General features: G+C 35.7%; 1 pseudogene; it reads right to left on the bottom strand.

Annotated features, from left to right (window-relative positions):
* Nucleotides 1-2,737: 2,737 nt before the first annotated feature.
* LOC129301389 (mediator of RNA polymerase II transcription subunit 25-like) lies at nucleotides 2,738-7,175 on the bottom strand (annotated as a pseudogene).
* Between the last annotated feature and the right edge of the window lie 1,165 nt (nucleotides 7,176-8,340).

The following is an 8,340-nucleotide window of genomic DNA, read 5'->3' as shown; positions in this document are numbered from 1 at the left end:
ATTTTTTCTATGAATCAGACCAAAAATTAGACCGGTTGACGGTCCAACCGGTTCGACCATCCAGTCGACGGTCTAGTTTTCAAAACAGTGTTCAAGTGGATAATTTCTTCCTAACCTTGTTAACAAGAGGTTTAAAAGTAGCTTTTGTTGGTCTAGTGTAAAGTAGTGAGATACCAAGATATTTTTCAAGATTGCCAGTGAGTCTTATCCCTACCTCCTGGCATAGATCCATGGCCCTATTAAAATTCACATTTGCAGAACAAAAGAGTTTTGACTTATTTAAATTTATTCTATGTCTAGAAACACTGTAAAAATTAGACATAACTTCTTTAATCACATTCATTTGTTCAACAGAAGCTTCAGAGAAAAGGAGGTCATCAGTAAAAAATAAGTGGGAAATAGAAAAGCTTTTACCTGAGAAAGTGTAAGGTTTCTATGTTTTCTATTGACATTCCTTTTCAATCGCATAACCAAGTCTCTCCATACATAAAACAAATACGTAAGGACTCAAAGGATCTCCCTGCCTATAACCTTTAGTAGGAGAAAATTAAGGGGTTTCTTCATCATTCCATATGATTTTCATGGTATTTGTACATATACAGGCCATGATAAGATTGATAATTTGAGCATCTAAACCAATTTTGGAGATGTATCCGCAAGAAAGTCCCAGTCCAAACGATCACATGCCTCTTCTATGTCAATTTTCAACATAACAAATCCTTTTCTTCTTTTCTTATTTATCATAGAGTGGATAATTTCCTAAGCTGTGATGATATTGTCGTTACTTTATCCTCCTTTAATAAAGCTGCATTGTTGTGGTTTTATCAAGTAGCTCATGCACCTCTTCAATCTCATTGCGAGGATTTTAGTGACAACTTTGAAGCTCACATTATAGCGATTGGTCAAAGATCCTTAAGAGCCATTGGATTCTCAGTCTTAGGGATAAGTACCACATTAGCTTTAGTATCTTATTAACTTTGGATTGTGTAATTTTTTCCCCTATAAGTTTTAAAAATAGTGTAATATCATTACATTTGACCAACATTTCACCATTAGTTGAAGAATTTTGAGAATTAAGGGAAATTTTGTTTAAGAAATTTAGAGTAATTAATATCATAAACTTTCAATTGCCACAGTATTTTTAGATTATTAATATTAATATTCTTCGTGAAAAATAAAGATTATCAATATTCAATTTAAAAGAATGATTTGACAATCGGTAATAGCCCTAAAATCAAAAGATTTTGGGTTCGATTATAATTAAACATCATTAAGTCAAAATCAGGAATAAAAGCAACGGGCCTTCCATTTGCCAACAATTGTTGACAAGTTTTTATATTCTTCTTATTTAAACATGGACAACTCAATAATGTTATGTTAGTTAAAAGTTTAGAATACCAATAATTTCTTTTAAAAAAACTTTCAAAGAAAAATTTTCTTTTAGCCCTAATCAAAATTAGTTAGTTAATAATCAATGTTAGTTAAAGATGACATTGTACTATTTTTAAAATTTTAGAAACATCATGCTAATGGAACATTATGGATACCAATTACTTATCAAGGTAACTTTATCCCTTTAACCTTTTTCTATTCAATGATTTAATTTTATGAATTTGACCCCTTTTATAGTAAGAGTCAATGTTATGAAACTCGGACCAAACATCGAACTTGAAAGAGCAACAAGTCACAGTCCTCAAGGTTGAACACTTGAGCCAGTTAGATTGATGGTTGAATTAATGACATAAAATTAAATAAAATAATATTTATATATACAAATATAATAAAACATTAATTTGTCGATAGTGCTTGGAATCTTGATGCCAAAGGCTAAACTCCTGGACTGCTAGAGTTGAAAGTAGAGGTATGTTGACACAAGCTTACAATCTCAAGTAAGATGCTGGAGTTAGAGGCACGCTGTTATGTCATGATTCACGAGCTTTTGATCTCAATGTCAAAGGCTAGATCACTAGAGCTGGAGGCAAAGGTTGGAGAAAAGATTAGAGATTGAGTCTAGTTTGTGGAGGAAAGATCAAATATTAGAGAAGAGAAGATAGAAGAGAATCAAAGATTAGAGAAGAGAAATCATGAATTTGAACAACTAAGCTTAAGTTTCCCTTTTTTCCCCCTTTTGAGGCTTTGGATCAGGTTGATCCGCTCTAATTTTCGGGTCAAAACCGATTCTCTTAAACTCGCTTAGATCAACCCGATCCAAATGCTCAAGTGATCCAAATGATTGAACCAAATTATTTTGTTTCCGATTCGATCTAGGTTTTAAAATATTGGTAAGAGTGGCTATATTATAAATTGGTTAGGCCGGGAGGCAGTGGGGATTGGGGAGAATTACCAAAACCAAACTATTTTAACAATTTAAACTTCTTTTAATTATTTATTATCAGTACAATTAATGGAATTAACTTGTTGGATAATTGTTTACTTCTAATTTTAAATATCTTACTAGTGTTATTACAAATAATTACCAATAATTATAGATTTACTTGATAATTACTATGATGACATATTTTTAATTGATTGTTGAATTCAATATGTAATTATAAATAAGAACCAATTTAATTTATTTAATTTTAAATATTAATTATGAAATTTAACAGTGATATAAATATATATATATATATATATATATTTTACAAAAACGTTTATTTGGTTCCACTGAAACAAAAAAACCATCACCCAAATATGCCCATATAAAAGGGGAAAGGGCACCCTATGCCACAGTATCTAGCTAGCAAACTTGCATTGCGTTATTAACATTAATTCTTATAACAATATAAAGCCTCCTGCATGGTTCTTTACGGTTCATTAGCAAAATAAATAATCACAAGGCTACACTATCTGCAATTTGAAACTCAACCTATCTCTAAAACTGCCAAGTGATCAATTTTTTCAACAGCATTCGGAGGTTCAGACTCATACATCATGACTCTCATATAATCTTGGCATAGATTGTGGAGGAACAATATGCAGAACGGAGCTAACTCATGAATCCCCCTCCACCCATGTTGGGTGCACCTTGCGATGATAACTGTCCCTGAGATACCAGTTGTGACCGTCCCGGACCTTGAACATACGCTGCTTGACTCATCCCTGCACCAACCATTTGCTGTTGCTGAGGAATCTGCTGCTGATGTTGCAGTTGCTGAAGTTGAGGAAGCTGCTGCTGCGGCTGCAGTTGTGAAAGCGGCTGTTGTTGCTGTTGCAGTTGCGGGAGTTGCTGCTGCTTCTGCTGAAGCTGCTGCTGTTGCAGCTGGGAGAGTTGTTGCGGCTGCACTGGGGGAAGTTGTTGCTGTTGTGTTGGTTGTAGGTGAGGGAGTTGCTGTTGCTGCATGTGAGCAACCTGCTGCGGCTGCTGCTGTTGCAGCTGCGGAAGATGCTGCTGCGATTGCATCCGCTGATGCTGATGCTGCTGCTGCTGGCTGGACAATTGTGGCTTAAATACCACCATGTCCTGTTGCATAGCAATTTTCAGAGAAATAGTGGAAGTATAAACAAGAAGACACCATTATTGTTTGGATTTTTTCATAAGAATTGGGTTTGTCAAGGAGATTTAGGGCTTGTTTGTATGAGGCATTGAATTTTAGAAGACTGGGAATGGGATTAGCAATGAGGGTGAGAATAAGTTTTAAAATGCAGTTTGTTATGTCATAAGATTTTTTTTTTAAAAAAAAAGACTCAACAACAACAACAACAAGCCTTTATCCCACTAGGTGGGGTCGGCTACATGAATTGCAAGACGCCATTGTGCTCTATCATTTATCAAACTTTTAGGAATATTATTGATTAAGAGATCGCGTTCAACAACTTCCAAGAGTGTTCTCTTAGGCCTTCCTCTACCTCTCTTAATCGGACTCAAAGTTATATGTTCCACTCTTTTCACTGGTGCCTCCCTTGGTCTTCTTTGTACATGCCCAAACCATCTCAACCGATTTTCTACCATTTTTTCCTCAATAGGTGCCACCCTCACTTTTTCACGTACGTGCTCATTTCGAATTTTATCTTTACGTGTATGTCCGCACATCCATCGTAACATTTCCCTCATCATCATCATCATCATCCTTCTCCTCTTTCCTGCCGCTATCTGCACTCCACTCAATCCAACTAAAACAATAATAACTTGAACTTGATTTTTAATGAGCTTGCATATCTATATTCAATTACTATTGAACTCGCATAACCAAATCTAGCTTTCAAATTTGAACCACATTCGTCCTCCTTAGCCACTAACTCCACTGACCTCAAGCTCACCAGATCGGGCCAAGGAGGGAGAGGGGCTGCTGTCTAGCTCACCAAATCTAAAGTTCTAGGGATGCCGATAATGAGGAGCCCGCCAAATCTGATCTTCCAAGGACGCCAACGATGAGCAAGGAAATGGAAGGGAGAGCAGATGTTAGGGAGCCAGGGGCGCTGATCCTCCAGCAAAAGATGGCAACACAAGGAAAGGGTAGAGGGCTTTGGTCTGAAAATATTCAATCTCAGGACTAATTTTCCAATACTGGTGGGATGGTGGTATTGGGTAATCCCACATAGATGGGGTTGGGATTCAATTTCTCATTACCTTGTACCAAACATAAAAAGCTGGTACTAGCCAATCTCAATCTTAGTCCCACCTCACCAGTCCTCATTCGAAACAGGGCCTTAGTGCAGAGTTTTAGGTTGGTTTCCGACTGTAGAGAAAGGTAGAAGTTTAGGTTGCACAACCACGCATGCCAAGGATCCTACCCTTAGTGAATGGGGATTCAACAATGTTCTTTCAAAATATAAGGTGCAAGTATAGTAATTTACTGCATAAATAAAGAATATTTTTAATATTTTACATGATACAACATTTTTACAACAATAAAAAATAGATAATGACCGTTCTGTATAAATAATCAAACCAAAGGTCAGTTGCCTGTTGATAGTGTCATGATTGTGCTTTCATCAGAACCACGTTGGTCACATAACATGTTTGAAAATAGGTGTCTAAGCTTTATAGTTAACTCACCTCCAGGGCAAGAGAAAAGTAGCTCAACTTCCATCCTTACTACAGTGTAAATAGCATTAAATGGAAGTATCAACAACTAATTGAGAAGTACTCACTCGAACTCTCACGACAGTATAATAATAAACACAATGTTGCGTGTACCTTAAAATCGGCCATACTTCAAAGAAACTCAGAAATTCTTTTGATGTGTGAGCTAATTGATTACGGAAAGAAGTGTGGATTCCATTCATCCCTATTCCCACGAAAGAGAAGAAAATTTAATGTTCAAGAAGCTTGAGTTAAGAATTTCTCACCCCAGGAAAAAGCATCCCAATCAAGCGGCAGGGTTTGTCAGAGACAGATAGTAGCAACGTCTGTGAGGGTAATTCGATAACGGCACACTGAAATGAGGAGGAAAAAAAAAGACAAAAGAAATTCAGCACCAGAATAAGCATGCCAAAACCAAGAAATATAAACGGTCCATCCAGACAGATCATATTAAGTAGATGATTATATAGCCACCTCTTATTTTGTGGAGTTGAGTTGTAGCGGAGAATTTAAATTACAGCAGATTGCAGAGCCCTGTTGAGCCCCTCTCTTTTCCTTTCCTTTCCTTTGCTCAGTTTCTTATTTTTAATTGACCTAGGAGGGAGATTTTATTTTAGGGTAAACAAGCATTTTTGCTTCTCACTATTCGCTCAGAAACATTTGATATTCTAAACTTTCAAGTGGTGCAATTTCCCTCTTCCACTTTTGAAAATTGTGCATATATAAAAAGGGACCTCAATGAGGACTTAATTATATCAATTTTCTTATAGAATACTCATTTGTAATTTTATGGGTTCTTTTTGTAAGTTTCGATATCCTTTTCTTGAATATTTTGGGTCAACTAACAGCCAAAGTTAGTTTTTTTAATAGCAAGGTGCTGCACCATTTTCAAAAGTTGATAAGAAAATTGCACCACACAAAAATTTAGGATACTAGATGCCTAAGAGAATAGTTGAAGGGAAAAAATGCTCTTTAACCCTTTATTTTATGCCCCCTCTTGCACTTCTTTTTTTCCTAGTCAATTCTTCTTCTACTTACTCTAAAAAGAAAAACACAGGAAATGCTGCCCGTTTGTTTTGTATGAGTCTCATAAGTATGCCCTGCCCGCGTTCTCCTAATTCAAGTTTACAATAACTATCACTTTACATGCAAACAAACAAAGAATACCCACAAAACAAGCTCGTAGCATATGCAGGCAGCAGGCACAAAAATTACAACAGTTACAATCCTTCAATGAAACAAGTAAATTATCCATCCTCATTCAGCATCTCAAAAATGGAGTTTGAAATAACACAGATAATTATACAAAGTGTGATTTACAAATTTTGAGCGACTGGTTATACACTTGTGATCCCAACTTATATTGCCTAGACAAATTTGAAACCATTGTACTCAAGACATTGATAAACTGCAACTTTTAAACACAGATAGTGACCCATACAATTTCAGTGCTTATCATAAACTCACATATAGGTTCATTTTACCAATTGGTTATTTTTCCCCACTAATAATTAATATATGGCATGCAATTATTATGCTTACAGGGCAATATGGGACATGCCATTCTTTTTAGGGGAGGAATGCAGAACAAAGTTGAGATTAATATAAATAATTACTTTCAAAGATAACATCATGCAGACAGAGTCATAGTTCCATGTAATCTAAGATATTATATTTAGTGAAGTGATTTCTTTTTTTAATCTTCAAATTAATTGATTGGAGATCCTCCCATTATAACAGCTACATTTTATCTTCTTTCTAGAGCGAGGCTTATCAATTAATGATATTGTTGCAGATTAGAAGAAGAAATAAAGAAAAGGGAAACAAAAACTAAGATGCACTGATAAATTACCAGCTTCTTTTCCTGAAGCTGAGCAAGAAACCCATGCGGGTTCAAAGCCCGAAAAAACTAGGAAATCTGCCTTCCCAACGTATTGCCTTTTGTCAAAACATTGTCATGTTAGAATATCTACAGAGTAATGTCTGAAACACATACAGCCACACACTCTACCATGAATGAGCAAGACCCAAGCTGAGCACAAAAAAGAAATTACTGGTTATTCATGTGGTCTTGAGATATAAGACGATCTATTCGCATTGTGTGTCGCCAGTCTGATGCAAGCCTGGGACCCATAAAAAGCAGTCATTAACTTTTCATAATTAATGCCAATTTAGGCCAATATAGGTGACAATTTAAAGCAACTGTTGATGATTTAGGCCAGGAAGACACTTAGGAAAATCCCATACTGCTTCAGCCATATTGATATAAATTTGGAGCAAATGATGTGTCATGAAAAAGTTAAATATTTCGTATGTCTAAGGTAATTTACTATGAAGAAATGGGGAGAAATGTCGACCCAAATAGTTACAATCACTTCCATTTGCACATAATACAGAATACTCATGCACACTTTGCTTTGTTAAAAAAACATGTTCTTTAGATCAAGAATATATAACTCGTATAGGCAACCCTGAAATGGATTTCATAAATCACTAGAATTATAACTAAAGTGGGATACCAACTAAATTAGTGTGTGTGTGTGTGGGGGACTATTGAGTAATTATTGTACATTATTAGTCTTTACTCTATTGTCTTCTCTCCACTCTATACACACACACACTACGGTATCTCACATGAATGATAAGAGAAAATATTTTCTCTTCTAAAATCTACATGGTATCGGAGCCTCGTTTCACTCAAAGACTTGTAAGCTTGTTATTTCAACACATTTGAAGTCTAAAATGGGACTGACTAGCTATAATAGGGACTTGTATGCACCACACCGTTTGTTTGAAACTCGAAAACTGGACTGGCCCTAATTGGAAGCACAAGAACTTGGTTGTTTCGGGCATATTTGATATGAGCAGCTTGTGGACTCACATTTGAAGAGGAGGGTTGTTAGGTTATCCAAGTATGAGTGAACTTAAGAGGATATGGTAAATCCCACATTAAATAAAGTTGGACCCAATAACTAATATAAAAATAAAAAGAAAGGACACATAAACTTGAGCCTATTAAAATGGGTGTCCTTTCATTACTCTTACTCATTTCTCCTCTCCCCCGTTTTCGAGCTCTATTGTCTTATCTCCAGTTGTACATAATTATATATGTATGTGTGTCTGTATATGCTATCACATCCCACATGAATGATAAGTGAAAAATATTTTCTTCTCTAAATCCACATGAGTAATAGGGGCTCTAGTCACTTGAGCAAGCAGTTAGGAGTTCAAATCTCATTTCCTTGTATATGTTACCATTTAATTAAGAGATCTTCCATTTTCCCTCAACACTTCAGAAGAGATAATCTCTATTG

Source organism: Prosopis cineraria, unplaced genomic scaffold (genome assembly GCF_029017545.1).
Source record: "Prosopis cineraria cultivar Desert tree isolate PC_DT_omini unplaced genomic scaffold, ASM2901754v1 PC2086, whole genome shotgun sequence".
In the NCBI taxonomy this organism is placed as follows: Eukaryota; Viridiplantae; Streptophyta; class Magnoliopsida; order Fabales; family Fabaceae; genus Prosopis; species Prosopis cineraria.
The sequence above is the reverse complement of the archived record's forward strand: the minus strand, read 5'-3'. Positions and strand labels throughout refer to the sequence as shown.